The sequence below is a fragment of the Pongo abelii genome, chromosome 10 (assembly GCF_028885655.2).
Source record: "Pongo abelii isolate AG06213 chromosome 10, NHGRI_mPonAbe1-v2.0_pri, whole genome shotgun sequence".
Taxonomy (NCBI): domain Eukaryota; kingdom Metazoa; phylum Chordata; class Mammalia; order Primates; family Hominidae; genus Pongo; species Pongo abelii.
In genome coordinates this window covers 63,112,419-63,129,939 of record NC_071995.2, presented here as the reverse complement: position 1 = coordinate 63,129,939, position 17,521 = coordinate 63,112,419, and the positions used below count along the sequence as shown (strand labels likewise).

Below are 17,521 nucleotides of genomic sequence, written 5' to 3'. Positions count from 1 at the left end.
TATTGAGATACAAAAAACAGGACATCATCTTTCCCTTAAGGTCAAGGGAAAAACGTGGTTCCAATCATTTTTGTTGTATTTTTAAAAATTGAAAACAAAATCAAAAGTTCACATGTTTCTTTTTTAACTTGTAAGTTCACTGAGAACTTGGATTCCACGTATTTTGTATGTATTTGTATGTGTATGTTTCTAGATGCACTATGTATTCTGAAAAGAGAATATAATATAGTAAGACATGGATTTAAGTGTTGGCTCACCATCTATTTGCTCCATTAGTATATATGAGTAATTTAGCTCTGTGAGCCTTAGTTTCCGTATTTGTAAAATGCGGGTGATAATGCCTACCTCACCAGGACTTTGTAAGAATTAAATGACACAATATATGTCTGAATGCCCCTTAAAATTCATGTGTTGAAACTGAATGCCAGTGTGATAGCATTAAGTGGTGGGGCTTTTAGGAGGTGATTAGGTCCTGATGGCTCTGCCTTCATGAATGGATTAGTGCCCTTATGAAAGGGCCCGAGGGAACTAGCTAGCTCCCTTTTGTCCTTTTTGTGCTCTACCATAAGACTGTTCAAGGCACCAACTTGGAAGCAGGGAGCAGCCCTCACCAGACACCAAATCTGCTGGCACCTTGACCTTAGAATTTCCAGCCTCCAGAACTGTGAGAAATAAATTCCTGCTCTTTATAAATTATCCAGTCTCAGGTATTTTGTAATAGCAGATTAAATGGATTAATACAATGTGTAAAGCACTTAGAATAGCCTGGCATATAGTAAATCCTCAACTGTGTGGGCAGGGTCAGAATTTAAAGTAGGAGTGATTTCTTCATATTACAGAGTGACTAAGAGCACATACTCTGGAATCAAACTACCTGGTTTAAAATCCCAGCTCTACCATTTATTAGCTGTGTGACTGTAAAATGAGGATAATGATAATAATAATAATTCTCACCTCATGGGGTTGTCATATAGGTTATATGAGTTACATACTTTAACACATGTAGAATGCTTAGAAGAGTGCCTGTCACCTGGCAAATGCTATATAATTGTTGGCTATAATTATATATCTCCCTAAATTTATAGTTCCTCAAAATAGAGCATTACAGTTACGTTTGTTATATAAACCAAACTTACAATTTCTCAACATAAGGTATTTCAGCTTCTGTTACAATGTGATATAATGAAAAGATCAGTGTCTTTTTAATTGATAAACAAAACTGAACAAGATGAGCTGCTATCTTTTTCTGTGAAATGGCAATACTAATGTTTACCTAACCCAGGGCTTTTTTTTTCTTATCATCAACAAATTAAGAAATATAGGTATCACAGACCATCTAGGTTTGAATTCTAATTACTAGATATTTTACCTTGGGGAAGTCACTTAACCTCTTTCTTTCTCTTCTTTGTATACAGTTAAAAAAAATAGAAACAGGGTCTTGCTTTTTTACCCAGGCTGGAGTGCAGTGGCACAATCATGCACTGTAACTTTGAACTCCTGGGCTCAAGTGATTTTCCTGCCTCAGCCTCCTGAGTAGCTAGGACTACAGGCACACACCACTATGCCTGGCTAATTTTTTTAAAGGCGATGTTTCTTAGCAATGGGGTCTTGCTATATTATCCAGGCTGGTTTTGAACTCCAAAGTCTCAAGTGATCCTCCTACGTTGGCTCCCAAAGTGTGAGGATTGCAGGCATGATCCACTGCACCCAGCCTTTATGCGTAACCATTTTTTAACAGAGAAAAATTATTTCTAAGGTTGGCAACATAGTTCTTCTTAAAGTGGAAGAGAGCTATTTTTATTTAGGAAATTATCTTAACAAAGAGTTGTAAGTGCAAGTAGTGCCTAACAGTATGTATTGGAAGGAGAAATTTTAACTAAAGAGAAGGCTAAACTAGTGATACCTAGTGAATTAGAAAAGAAAATACATATAGACATATTTTGTTTCTGACTTCTGAATATGAGAATAGCTTAGGTGCTTATCTACAAAACCTTACTTAATGAAGAAATAAACAAATTAGGAATGAGGGAGAACACGGGAGAGAGAAGAGAAGAAACAAGAAGCAAATGACCATGGCTGAAGCCTGGAGCCTGTGTGAAAAGAAAGCCAGTTTTAATCAAGGTGAACCAATATAGAACTTTTAGGAAAAGGAAGTCTAATATTCAAGTCTATTTTTGCACTTCCTTAATGTAAACGTCTTTCTCTTACAAGTGCTGCCAATCAAAATAAAACAGGAAAGGGAGATTAGGGAGTATCAGAGCATGGTGGGAGGAGGGTATGGTTTAAAAAGCAGAGATAGGGAACCCTCAATGCAAAGATGAATTTGAGCAAAGACCTAAAAGAAGTGAGGGAGCAAGACTTGTGATTGGGAGAATTGTAGGTACAGGGATTAGTTGAGGCCAAGGCCTTGATCTGGGAGTATGCCCAGCATGTTGGAAGATCCTTGAGGAGCCAATGTGGCTAGAAAGAAATGGGTTGTGGGGAAAGTTGTAGGAGAAGAGGTTTTGGGGGATGGAGGGATAGGGGAAGATTGTATGTGTTGAGTAAAGCTTGATGGGTACAGGGTAGAGGTTCTGAACCCTGACTGCACATTTGAATCCACCTGGAGAACCCCCAACTTGATGCAACCAATCCTGACTTCATTGGGTTGAAATGGGACCTAAACTTTGGTAAGTTTTAAAAGGGCCCTAGGTAATTCTACTATGCAGCCAGGATCGAGAACCATGAATATGAGCAATGTAAGCAACTGACAGGCTCTTTCCTGGGAGGGAAAGGAAGCTCTTGGAAAGTTTTGAGCAGAGGTGTGCAATGATGTGTTCTGACTTAGACATTAAGATGATCCCTGGCTGGAAAATGTATGCAATCAAGTTATATCCAATGTATCTTTGAAAACACTTTAAAAATCCTTGTCAAAACAGATCAGGGAATAAATTAAAACAAATAAAGCTATGTTCCTGTTCATGAAAGTGCTTGGCACATGATATTTGCCAAATAAATATTAATGAATTACCATATGAAAGGGCTTTGTATGTTTTCATGAAAATATACAATGTTAAAATTACTGTATAACGAAAAATGCTGTGTGTCTAAGACAGTATATTTGGTAAAATACTGTTTAATATTATCCTTCAGTTTCTGATGGAAATTTGAGTGATACCTAGTGAATTAGAAAAGAAAATACATATAGACATATTTTGTTTCTGACTTCTGAATATGAGAATAGCTTAGGTGCTTATCTACAAAACCTTGCTGAGATTGAAAATAAAATAATATCTATCTGTTATAAACTGTATGAAATTATTATAAGAATAAATAATAGAAAGGAAGTTAAATGATAAAATCTTCAATACTGGGCTAAATGTTATTTATAGCACTTGTGAAGTGTTTTATTGTCATGTAAATTATATGCCTTTTTATCAAATTGCTTTTCTTTTTTTTGAAAAAAGAAAAAATTCTGTTAATAACAAAAAGCATTCTTTTCTGTTCTGTATTATTTGAAAAAATAGCTATAAAATATGAGTTCCAAACAGTGTTTCAATAAGTAGTAATTCTAGGAACTCTATAAAACTGAAATCCACCACTGTTTTCCAGAACTTAATACCCATATTCACCAGGAGAATTATTAACCTTCCCTAATACCCCTAGGTATCATTATTTCAAAAATGTGTGTATTATAATCATTATAAGAGAAATTAGAGTAATAAAGGAAGAAAAGATTGGTCTCTATAAGACTGATAATGCAAAAACAGTAAAGCTATTTTTGTCTCAAAATGGGTAACCAAAATAACTGATGAGTATATTCAGTGCAAACACACACACAGACAAGAGTCTTGTTTGTCTTAACACATTTCTCACTTCTCAATTTTATTGTTATATTATGAAAAATCTCAACAATAAACAAAAGTAGATAGAATAGTATCATGAACTGTCCTTTATCAGTCACTCAGCTTCAACAATTTCTCCACTAATATTTATAGTCCTGAAATTGATTTTGTCTGATATTAAGAAATCCACTCTAGTTTTCTCATAAATTGTGTTTTCTTGTTATATGTTTTGTTCTATCCTTTTACTTTTAACCTATGTGAGTCTTCATATTTAAAACACTGTTTTTTGTAGGCAGCATCACTGAGTCTTCCTTTTAAAAATCCTGACAATCTCTGCTTTTTAAATGGGGGTGTTTGGACATTTATAGTTCCTGTAATTAATAACATGGTTACCTTTAAATCTACCATTTGGCTATTTGTTTTCTGTTTGCCACATCTGTTCTATGTCCCTTTTTTCCTTGTTTTAGATTAATTGACTACGTTTTAGTATTCCATTTAACCTCTAAGAGTAGCTTCATTGGCTACACTTCTTTCTTTCTTTCTTTCTTTATTTTTGGTACTTTATCTAGGATTTTTTTTTTTTAATGGCGTTTCACTCTGTTGCCCAGCCTGGAGTGCAATGGCATCATCTCAGCCCACTGCAACCTCTGCCTCCCGAGTTCAAGCGATTCTCCTGCCTCAGCCTCTGGAGTAGCTGGGATTACAGGCACTCGCCACCGTGACCGGCTAATTTTTTGTATTTTTAGTAGAGACAGGGTTTCACCATGTTGGCCTGGCTGGTCTTGAACTCCTAACTTCAGGCGATCCACCTGCCTTGGCCTCCCAAAGTACGGGACTACAGGTATGAGCCACCACACCTGGCCTTTTCTAGAATTTATAATCTTCATCTTTAACTTAACACATTCACCTTCAAATAATATTGTACCACTTCACATATAATAACCTTCCAATAGATATTTCTATTTCCACCCTCTCATTCTTTGTGCTGTTGTTGTCATAGCCTTTACTTTTATCTATTATGAATTTCACAATACATTGTTATTATCTTTGCTTTAAAAAGTCAATTCTTTTTCAAGGAAATTTTAAAAAGAGAAAATATTATTTTATATGTATCCACATATTTAGCACTTCTGATTTCTCTGGTTTTAATTTTCCTTCAGCCTGAGACTTCCTTTTGTATTTCTTGAAATGAAGATCTTCTGGCGACAATTTTTTTTCAACGTCTGTTTGAAAATTTTTTATTTCATATTAATTTATCAAAGGACATTATCATTGAATGTAGAATTCTAGATTGACTTTTTTTTCTTTTGGCACTGTAAAATTCATTTTTTTCTAGCAGATATTTTTAAGCTTATTTCCCTGTAAGTAATGTGTCTTTTATTCTCTGCCTGCTTTTAAGATTTTTCTCTTTTTATCACTTGTTTTTAGCAGTTTGATTAAGATGTGCTTTGGTATAGTTTTTTGGGGAGTTATCTTGCTTGCAATTTGTTGAGCTTCTTGGATCTATGAGTTTATAGTTTCCATCTAATTTGGAGATATTTCAGAAATTATCTTTCCAAATATGTTTTTTCTGCCTTCCTGTCCTCCCTTTTTCCAGAAATTCAATATAGTTTTTTGGGGAGTTATCTTGCTTGCAATTTGTTGAGCTTCTTGGATCTATGAGTTTATAGTTTCCATCTAATTTGGAGATATTTCAGAAATTATCTTTCCAAATATGTTTTTTCTGCCTTCCTGCCCTCCCTTTTTCCAGAAATTCAAATACACATATGAAAGTCTGCATAATATTGTTCCACAGATCGCTGAGGCTCTATTTTTTTTAACAAACTTTTTTCCCTCTACATGCTTCAGTTTGGATAATTTCTAATGCTATGCCTTCAGGTTTATTGATCTTTTCTTCTATAGTATCTAAACTACTCTTAAACCCATTCAATTAATTTTTTCATTTTGGATAATGCATTTTTCAGTATAGAAGTTCCATGTATTATTTTTATATGTGTCATCTCTGTCCTCATTATATTCATATTTTCCTTTAAATTTTTTTTACTTTTTTTGAGATGGAGTCTTGCTCTGTCACCCAGGCTGGAGTGCAGTGGTGCAATCTTGGTTCACTACAACCTCCGCCTCCCGGGTTCAAGCGATTCTCCTGTCTCAGCCTCCCAAGTAGCTGGGATTACAGGTGTGCACTGCCATGACCAGATAATTTTTGTATTTTTAGTAGAGATGGGGTTTCACCATATTGACCAGGCTGGTCTTGAACTCCTGACTTCAGGTGATCCGCCTGCCTCAGCCTCCCAAAGTGCTGGGATTACAGGTGTGAGCCACCATGCCTGGCCTCCTTTAAATTTTTGAGTATATTTTAAATAGGTGTTTGAAAGTCCTTATCTGTGAATTTCATTATTACTGTCATTTCTTGGTCTTTTTCTATTGATTCATTTGTCCTGTACTTTTTCCTGCTTCTTCACATGCCTACAAATAATTTTTTGTATACTGATTTTAGTATACAAATGTTAGGCTTTAAATGTCTGCATTTAAAAATTTCTTTTCTTTTACTTGTATTTTAATTATGTACATGAATAGCAATATGAGAATGAGGAGTTCTAAGGCTTATACATTATCTCTAGGTGAAAGGATTTCAGATTAGTTTGGTTGTAGGACAGCATCACCCAAGATAACAGAGGCCTAGTACAGATTTTCCTGAAGAAGAATGCAAATTTAATACATTCAATACTGATTTCTCTGCCATTTTTCTGTAGAAGCCCTGGTTTATTGTAAGGAGATTCCAATGTTTACCTATAACTGATTAAAATGGGCAAAGCATGGCGTTTTCTACTTATTTATAGGTGAATTCTCATTTCCTGGCTTTTGAAAGTGCTCCTTCCATATATCTTCTATGACTATGTATCTCTGTAAACCCAAATAATATAATCTCTCCCTACTGACCTGGGCAAACACAATAGCTTGTTGTGGATGATAGACAGAGGCAGCTAATGCCATGAAACCGGGTGGAGCTTCTTTATATTTGAACCTCTAGCCAAAAGGAGTCCATCAAGGCCAGCAAAATTATAGCACCAAGTCTTGGGAAAAAACCCAGAGGATACATTTTGGAGATAGTCATAGCTGTCTAACCCCCACTGAACCAAACTTGCATCTTGGGCTTAGTCTGGGAGTATGTTTCCTGACACCAACTTGTATGTGGCTCACGATAACGTTGGAGCTCAGAGATGCTTTCTTCCAACTGGGTTCTTAACTCCTCCACATATTTATATTGGCCCTTGGGAACTGAGTAGAATGAAAACTCAACAGCCTTCATGGGATTTTTGGGAAGTGAGTCCTTTTTTGGAGCTGCATAGACTTTGAAGGTGAGAAAGCTCAGGCTAGCTGGCCCCATGCACCTCTGAATTAACCTTGGACATGTTGCTGGCAGCAGCGGCTCCAGAAGGAAAATTTTTCTTTAAAGTGAATTTTGTTTTGAAGGGAGTTAGTTTACCTGCAGATTATCTTTATTCTTTTGAATCTTTTTAGAAAGCTTTGTTAGGGTGGGTGTAGGGAAGCCTTTACTCTAGAGCTAGTTTAACCCTACCATTAAAGGATTATCCTTCTGGAGTCTCTACCAAGTGCCCCAGGTGTTCAATAAGGTTTTTTTCACTTTGGTTGGTTGGAACTCAAATGTCTCCTAGTTCTGTGGGTGCTCTGGGAATTTTTCAGTTTATAGCTTCCCAGTGGTTCTTTAAAAAGCATTGTGAAGTTTCCCTTTATAAATTTTCAGCCTAGTATTTAGAAACAGATGCAAGAAGACTGCTACACAGACTTCTTGAGCTCTTTTCTTTCCTTCCTTCCTCCCTTCCTTCCTCCCTTTCTCTCTCCCTTCCTTCCCCCCCTTCCTCCTCCCTTCCTTTCTTTCTTCCTTCCTTCTTTCCTTCCTCCCTTCCTCTTACTTCCTTCCACCCTTCCTCTCTTCCTTCCTTCCAGCCTTCCTCTCTTCCTTCCTTCCTGCCTTCCTCCCTTCCTATCTTCCTTCCTTCCTCCCTATCTTCCTTCCTTCCTTTCCTCCTCTTTTCCTTCCTTCCTCCCTCCCTCTCTTCCTTACCTCTCTTCCTCCCATCCTTTCTTACTTCCTTCCTTTATTTTTCTATCTTTTCTTCTTTCTTTCCTTCTTCCCTTCCTTCCTTCTTCCCTTCCTTCCTCCTTTCCTTTCTTTCTTCTCCATTCCTTCCTTTCTCTCTTCTTCTCTTTTTTCTTTCCTTCTTTCTTTTCTTCTTTCCTTCCTATCTTCCTTCCTCCCCTCCTCTTTTCCCTCCTCCTTCCTCCCTCCCTCTCTTCCTTCTTACCTCTCTTCCTCCCATCCTTTCTTACTTCCTTTCTCTTTTCTTGCTTCCTTCCTCCCTTCCTTCCTTTATTTTTCTATCTTTTCTTCTTTTATTCCTTCTTCCCTTCCTTCTTCCCTCCTTCCTTGCTTCCTTCCTTTCTTTCTTCTCCATTCCTTCCTTTCTTTCTCTCTTTCTTTCTTCTTTTTTCTTTCCTTCTCTTTTCTTCCTTCCTTCCTTCTTTCCTTCCTTCCTTCCTTTCTTCCTTCCTTCCTTCCACAGCTCTACTAAGTTCTTTGCTCTACAAATTACAGTTGCCTCAGCCTCCCCACTTCTGGTCCCCTCAGATACTCCAATTTTCTAGTTGTTTGCAATACGAGGACAAGTCCAGTACCGGTTATTCCATCATAACTAGCAGGAGAAATTTCAGCTTATATTTATCTTATTGAGTATTCATGGACAGTCTTATTTCATCTATACTTCCACCCCACTCACCCCCCTGCTAGATAAATCATGGAAACTACCAATTTTAAATTGATGGTGGACAGGATGATTGCAAACTCAGTCATGAGTAGCTGAAGTAGGGATACCTCTTGAAGGCTGACTGTGTGCCACAGATACTGCAATGTGCAACATGGGCATGAAGAACTCTCATCCTGCCTTCAAATCCATAATTCAGTTTACAATCCATAAAGGTACATTTTGTTTATTTCTAATATATTTGAATTCACACTCAATTCTAGTGTCAATTGCTATGAAGCAAATTTGTTAAACCAATATTTATTTGGTTCTTCTTTTAGAAAGCCAAACATACTGAATTTGAATTACAGGTTCTTAGCATAGTTACCAATTAATAGTCATCTAAATGTTATGTTCTTGCTACTTACTCATAGCTGTTTGGCAAGCCAGTTTAAAGAGCTATTAATTCATCATTTTGACACCTATTATTTGGATATTATCCAAATTAAGACATTTTATTAGCTAATGTTCCTCTCTTAACTATTTTAATTGCCTGCAATAAGTGAACTAAACATTTCTACATGTTAAAATTTCCCAAAGCAGTTTTAGAAGGCTACAGAATATACCATAAATGGCAAAAGCATTAAATACCCTAGCCAAAACACTGACCTATTGTAAACACCTGATAAAAACACAAGAGACTTGTATTTTCTGTCAATAGAAGTGACATTACAGTACACTTTTCTTCTAGGAATGTGAATGCTAATGTTATTAAGAAAATCGCTTTTTCTTTTTTTTTTTTCTACTTTCTTAGTAAACTCAGGTGGCACTATAATGTGAGTAATGGTATTTTATTTTATTTTACTTTAGAGGGGTAATGCTGGCAATGAATGGAAAAACTTAAGAATTCACAGTATTCTTCCACTTTAGCACAAAACTAGTAAGGCAGTATAGCATAATAAAAAGATCACTAGAATTAAGTAACCTAAGTTTTCATCCTAACTGCCAATACGTTGATGGCTTTGGTTGAAATATAGTTCATTCATTACTATGAATTCAATAAAAAAATACTTTTTTTCTCCACATAGCTGACACTAGTCACAGGAGAATGAAATTGGCCCTGACGGGAATAAGTAGTTCATTCACTAGAGATGTGAACTGTTTCTGGAGGCAGGAATGTCATCATGGGTTTCAAAGGCATAGTTTAGTGGTTTTTAACATGAGACTCAATGCCACCATTTTGGTTGTTTTATTTCTGGATTTTATTTCTGTTTGTCCTCCAGTTTTTAAAATTATTTAAATTTATTTTAAAATTTATATACAGTAAAACTCACTTTTTTATTGGTGTATATATCTATAATGTTTGACAACTGCAAGTAGTCATGTAATTACCACAATAGTCAAGATTCACAGCAGTTAACATTGACCTCCCCCCAAAAAAATTCCTTCATGCTACTCATATGTAATCAAACCCTCCCCCAAACATTTAGTCCCTGATAACCATTGATGTCTTCCCCATTCTGTTGATTTTCTAGGATGTCACATAAATGGAATCACAGAGTATATAGACTTTACAGGATGAGCCAAAGCTGCCTTTTTATAACAGATATTCTGCTCTTATCTATTTATAATCTTCAAATAGAATCCATAAATAATATTATCTATTTTGACAAATATAAATTCAAAAAATCAGTACACCACTGTAACATAAATAAAAGAAGCAAAAAATCAATTAATAAAATAACACATATTCACAATGAAAATGGTTGAACACAAGTGAAGTAATGAAATGCTTACACCTTCTTTGATGAAAAAGTTTTCATTTTAAGGGAAGTAACAAGATCAGAAGCTGTGCCACATTAAAAAAATACAGGAAAATATAAAGAAAAATGGAGGTGTGATGATGTGATTTTTATAAAATATGAACAATTCCTGTTAAGGATCAGAACAAAACCAAGTAGAATTTTACTTTCTTACTTTTCAGAGAATCTTATTATCCACAAGAGTTGTAGTTCTGGAAAATGTAGTGTATGTGCCTGTACTCCCAGCTTCTCGGCTGAGGCAGGAGAATTGCTTGAACTTAGGAGGCGGAGGTTGCAGTGAGATGGCACTATCGCACTCCAGCCTGGGCATCGTAGGGAGACTCTGTCTCAAAAAAAAGAAAAAAAAAAAGTGTGTTTTTTAATGCAAAATGCAGTTAGGTTTCTAGGGTTCGGATATGCATGAATAGGTTTTTCATCTACATGAATCTCCACTGAGGCAATCAAAAAATGTGTAGACTTGGGACAATTCCAGTGTGGTCCTATCTCAAGCATAGCAGGACATCTACCATCCCTGGCTTATACCTGTAAGAGCCCAAAGTACTCTCCAGTCTCAACAACCAAAAATTTTCTAAAACGCTTCCTGGTGGGCTACAGTTGAGACCCACTGGCCAAGATGAAGTATCTCTTTTGCCGTCTAGGAATCTCATGCTGGATGATCATCCTGGGTTAATGTTCGCCAATCTTCTGATTACCAGTTGAATTTCTCAGATAAGTTCACACTAGGAAAGGAATATCTTGAAGTGCTACTTTTGTGTTCTAGTCTCTAGAAATTTCTCCTTTCTTGATGATAATAATGTCTCATAAATAAAGCTTTTTTAAAAAAATTCTTTTGTCAAAATTTGTTACAAAAATATTCTCAAGTCTCCTATTTCCAGTGTCAGACAACATTCCTCGTTGAGGTCCCCACAGGACCGAGAGAGCTGTAACCAAAAGACTCATCTCTTAGCAGTGCAAAAGACAGATGAGACCTTATCTAAATTATACAATAAAGTTTAAACCATTTTTCATCTACTAATAATTTACTGTTAATTACTTTTGAAGCTTAATTTTAAAATAAAGCAAATGCCCATATATTGAAGATTTTTAAATATAAGAATTTTCTTTTAAAAATTTATATTCAGGAGGTATATGTGCAGGTTTGTTTCATGGACATATTACATGAGAGCATTTTTTCTAATTCTTTAATATTATAAAGTTTTCCAAAAACATTTTTGTTCATATGTTTTATGCATATCTAATTATTTCATAAATCCTCAGAAGACAAAATTCTTGTTAAAGAGTATACCCCCATCTAAAATATTGATACAAGTTGCCCTCTTGCTCTCTGGATAGATTGCACCAATTCATACTCTCAATAATGAGTGTTATTTTCATCTTCACTTTTAGGAAAGGTAACAAAAGAATATCTCATTGTTTTAATTTGTATTTCTGTGATTACCAGTGAAGTTAAACATCTTTTAAAAAGGTTAAATGACCATAGTTTTTCATTTATTTGAGTGGTGTGTGTATGTGTGAATTACCTGGAGCTTTGCCCATTTTTCTATTGGAATATTCATCTCTTTTTTTAAAAAATTATTTCAGATTTATCTCTTTTTAAAAAATTTGGCAAGTTATATTAGGGATTTTAACCCAACATTTTCCCCTGAGGACATCATGTATCCTTTAATGTTGTTTCTTTAATTTAATTATTTAATGTTGTTTAATTAATCCTTTAACGTTTTTCTGCTGGAATCACTGAGTATATCTATACCTATACCAATACCTGTATTTATATATCTGTATCTATGTAAATAGAGGTATCTATATAGATATGTACTATATCTAGGTAAATAGATATAGATATATAGATATGCACATATACAGAAACCACATAAAAGGCAAAGATAGATGACAGACTATCTTTTATGTGGCTTCTGGCTTTAATATTTTTGTTTAGAAAGATTGCCAAATGCTTACCTAAATTTCTTTCTAGAATGTTTATAGACCATCACATTTTCAATATTTTTTTCCCACATAATATACGAACTACATGTTTTCACCCCGCCCCTCAGCTTTTTGCCATTCCTCAGCCTCATCAGACACAGAAAATCTCAGGGAAAGAAGAAATGAGGGTTACTTTGTGGCAGTGGCAGGCATGTTCCTATTGACACCAGAACAACTCTGTCAAAAGGTTGGGTGAAAATGGCGTGCCCACTCCTGTTTCAGGCAAAATGGCCTCATCAAAGCAATATGTCAAAATTGTCTCATTTCATTATTTGAGGCTTATTCTGAATTAAGCCCCTTAATATAGTACTTCTGTTACCCACGGAATTTTTTAGTGCTTCAACTGTCTGTGTTCCAGGATGTCTGTGTCTGTGATAACTTTCTGAATGTAGGAATGGGTAGAAGACTAGAACTTAGATTAGAAAGAAGTCAGTATATTTCAAGTATATTCATATTCCTAGCAGTGGAATTATTGAGTCAAAGGATATATGGATGTTGAATTTTTATGGATATTGAGAAATAGAACATTGTTCTCCAAAAAAGATGAATCAATTTACACTGTCACCAATAATGTATTAGATTATCTGATTCCTATATTCTTGATAATATTTATGTGTATTTACTTTTTAATTTGTTTAATTTTATATTTATCAATATTTTATATTTGGACAATCTGTAAAACAAAACAACATTTCTCTTTCATTATGAATGAAGTAACTTTTTGTCCTTCTGTTTCTGTTAATCATCTATATTTCATCTATATCCTTGTCCATTTTTCTACTGGATGGCATACTTACTAGTTAGTACATACATTTTAGAAATTTAGGAAAATTTCCCTTTGTCATGTTTTTGCAGATATTTTCCCTAGTATTTTGTTTATGGTGGGTTTTGCTACATAGCTATTTAAAACTTTTTTCAGGTCAAATTTATTTATCTTTTTTTTTTTTTTTTTTTTTTTGAGACATAGTCTTGCTGTGTTGCCCAGGCTGGAGTGCAGGCAAGTGATCATAGCTCACTACAGCCTTAAATTCCTGGGCTCAAGAGATCCTCCCACCTCAGCCTCCCAAGAGCTAGAACTACAGGCCCATGCCACCACACCTGGCCATTTTTAAAACTTTTGTGGAGACGGGGGTCTCGCTATGTTGCCCAGGCTGGTCCCAAACTCCTGAGCTCAAGCAATCCTCCCACTTCAGCCTCCTGAAGTGCTGGGATTACAGGCATGAGCCACTGAACCTGGCCAAATTTATATATCTTTGAAAAATAGTTTTTGTCTTCCTTAGAAAGGCCTTCCCAATTCTAAACTTACAAGTACATTCGCCCATGTTTTCTTCTAGCCCATTCTTGATTTTTTCTAATTTTAATAAATGTTTTATTAAAATATAACATGCATATAGAAAAGTATGTCAATCATAGGTGGACAACTTACTGAATTTTCCCAAAAGAAACATTTTCATGTAGCCAAGATTCAAATAAAGAAACAAAACTACTAGTACCACTCAAGCCTATTTTATGTCCTTTCCAATCATTACCACTCTTCAAAGGTTATCACTATCTTGATTTCTAATATCACAGATTAGTTTCTCATATTTTTGAATTTTTAAAATATGGAATCATATTTAAAGCCAAAGTATGTACATTTTGGCTTTTTTAACTCAACATGATGTTTTCAAGAGTCATTAATGTTGTAATTATTAGGATGGGGCAAAAGTAATTGTGACTTTTTACCATTGCTTTTAATCGCAAAAACTAATACAATTTGTTATTCCTATTGCTACGTAGTATTCCATTTATAAATATGTAACAATTTCTTTATCCATTCCACTGTCAATAGGTATTTGGGTTGTTTCCATTTTGGTGCCATTATAAACAGGGATTTTATAAACATGTCTTTGGATGACTATATATATATATATACACACATATATATACACACACACACATATTTATATATTACTTTGGATGACTATATATACATATATATATATATGTAGACACATATGTCTTTTTTTGTTGGGCTTATACCTAAGAATATAATTGCTGGGTTCAGCTTTAGTACTTCTTTTGAGTTTTCCAAAATGGTTGTACCAATTTACATTCCTACCAGGAGGATATAAGTTTTGTTTGCTTCATATCCTCACTAACCTCATATATTCTTTCTATTTCATTTTAACTGTTCTGATGGGTCTGAAGAGGTTTCTCACTGTAGTTTTAATTCACATTTCTCTGATGGCTAATGAAGTTGCCATTTTTAATGTGTTAATTGGCATTTAGGTACGTTCTTTAACGAAGTGCCTGTTCAAGCCTTTGACTGTTTTTCTACTGCACTCTCTTTTCTCTTGTAGATTTGTAGAAATTCTTTATATGATCCGGATAAGAGTCTCATACATCCACATATCTTCTCCCATTCTATGGCTTGTCATTTCACTCTCAATACTGTCTTTTGATAAGAGGTTCTTAATCTTAATATAGTCCAATTTACCATTTTTTCTTCCTGATGAAACACTATTTTTTAAAATTTCTTTAAAACAGGTTTAATTAAATATAGTGGACATCCAATAAACTGCACATGTTTAAAGTGTATATTTTGTTAAACTTTTGGGAGTGATATGTAATATCTATTATCTTTATTGTGGTGATAGATTCATGGTTGAATATCTGTCAGAACATCAATTTTAATAGTTCAATAATACTTCTTCCTATGAAGATATTCTAATTTGCTTTCTCATTCCTCTACTATTGGGCAATGAAATTGTTTTCCCTTTCTTCCCTATCATATAAAAAAAAAACCTTCATTAAATGTCATAAGGATAAAACAGCATGGATGAACAGAAAAGAATAGATATGGTTTTTGGAAGACAAGATATGCTAGGTTGCTTGGCAATGCCATCATGTGAAGAAAGAAGGGCAAGAATGTCACGTAGGATGATGAGGAATACTCCAGCCGTGCTGTGCTTCAGTAATGAGCTGTCATGTGTTGTGATGTGCAGTTCTTAAGTGGTAAAGTGTGCAAGCCGCATAGCGAGAGGTGCTAACCTAGGTGTTGACAGCTGCCTACTTCAGGAGAAACTGACTGAAGCAGGCATAAAACAACCTTTTTCTGTTCTTAAAAATGGTTTTTAATTACAAAAGCATCTGCTCATTTTATTATGAATCAGAAAACATTTGTGCATAAATGGAAAATCATTCCCTATCCGTGTTCCTACTTCCCATAGGTAACCACTAGAAATATTTTGTTATATAAACTTTCAGACGTTATAGAAAAGGTAGACAGTTATAGTCTATCTACTATCTAAGCATAGTTATATATAGCTATTATATATAGTAGTATAAGAAAAGAGTTTGTTTTTTAAGCATAATCCTCGCCAACTTGCCCTTTTCATTTACTATCTTGTGTCTCCCTCTCCACAGCAGTGTAGTACAGGGGTATCTGCCCCTTCCTTCTCCAAGACACAGCTTAGGGTGCAGCTGATATGCCCCAGTCTCAGTCCCAATGCCTGCAGTCACCAAGATAGTTCTGGCAACTTGCCTGGGTGAGTGAATGGCTGGACACTGACAAGACCTACCTCTAGAGCAGTGTTTGCCCTGGTTCCCACACAACCGCACTTCCAAGATGAGCACTGGCTTCAGCCCCCTCAGATACCTTCTTCTTCCCTGCCCTCCAGGTCTCCTCCAGGATATGCATGGCAAACTCAGGAGCCTACAGAAGCCTAGGTGGTCAAGTAAAAGAGCAAAGTATGCTGGATGGAAGAGTAGTGCAACTGTAACGACTGGGCACGCTAGTCCTGTTTGAAGGGCAGTCACTACTCACACCATCTGATTCTTTGTAAGAAGGGAATATTGTCAGATCTCTACATTTTCAAGAGAAGCCAGAAATCAAATTTTTAATTAAAAAATCTGCTTTTCAAATGTCAGCAGCTAAGATTTTTAAAACATATTCAAGTCTTGATCTTTAATTTTTAAAATAAGCTTTATATTTTAGAACAGTTTTAGATTTACAGCAAAAATGGCAAAGATAGTACAGAGAGTTTCCATATACCCCCACACCCAATTTTGCCTGTTATTAACATCCTATATTAGAATGGTACATTTGTCACAATTAATGAGCCAATATTGATACAGTGTTATTAGTAGTTGACTTACATTTCCTTAGCTTTACCTAATGTCCTTTTTCTACTCCTGGATGCTGTCCAGGATAGCACATTACATTTGGTAGTCATGTGTCTTTAGGTTCCTCTTGGCTACGAGTTTCTCAGACTTCCCTTTTTTGTTTGATCACTGACAGTTTTGAGGCATACTGATCAGGAATTTTGTAGAATGTCCTTCAGCTGGGTTTTTCTGATATTTTTCTTGGGTTTTTCTGATAGACTGGGGTTATGGGTTTTCAGGAGCAAGGTCACAGAGGTAAGGTACCATTCTCATCACATCATATCAAGGGCACATACTACACATGACTCATCACTGTTGATGATCTCGATCACCTAGTTGAAGTAGTGTTTGTCAGGCTTATTACTTTCCGCACTTTCCACACTACACGCTATAAAAGGAAGTCACCTGCACATCCCACACTTCAGGAGTGGGGAGTTACGCCTCGCCTCTTTGAGGACAGCGTCTCTAAACAAATTATTTGGAATTGTTCTCAGCACAATCTTCCATAACCAGGTCCTACCTACATTTTGGGCTTCATCCCCAGCTGCTCCCTCCCTCTCCCATTCCAGGCTCATCATACTACAGGTCAGCACCTGCAGATCCTGCATGGTGCCATTCTTTCTCATGTCTCTTGCTCTCACTATTGCCACTGTCTATGCATGGGTGTTCCTTATCTTTCCCCCTTGCATGCTCAATTCCCCTTTGACCTTCAAGACTGCTCAAGTACGCTCTACTCTAGAAAGTCTTCCCAGAACCCAGTCTGCCTCGAAGGATTTTCCTCAAGTCCCAAAATACCGTGTGCATTTTCCCACCATGGTGTTCATTCCTCTCTATTGTTTATTCTCAACACACTCCATTGTTAGACTGAGAGTTCTTTGACAGCAGAGCTGTCTTTTTACTTACCTTTCTATCCCCTGTGCTTATATACGGCAAACATCAGACACTGGGTAAATATATTTTGAATGAATGAATGAACAAACAA

The 17,521-nt window shown here is 35.7% G+C and overlaps 1 pseudogene; it reads right to left on the bottom strand.

Moving 5' to 3' along the window:
- Positions 1-6,650: 6,650 nt before the first annotated feature.
- LOC100440746 (MICOS complex subunit MIC26-like) lies at positions 6,651-17,147 on the bottom strand (annotated as a pseudogene).
- Between the last annotated feature and the right edge of the window lie 374 nt (positions 17,148-17,521).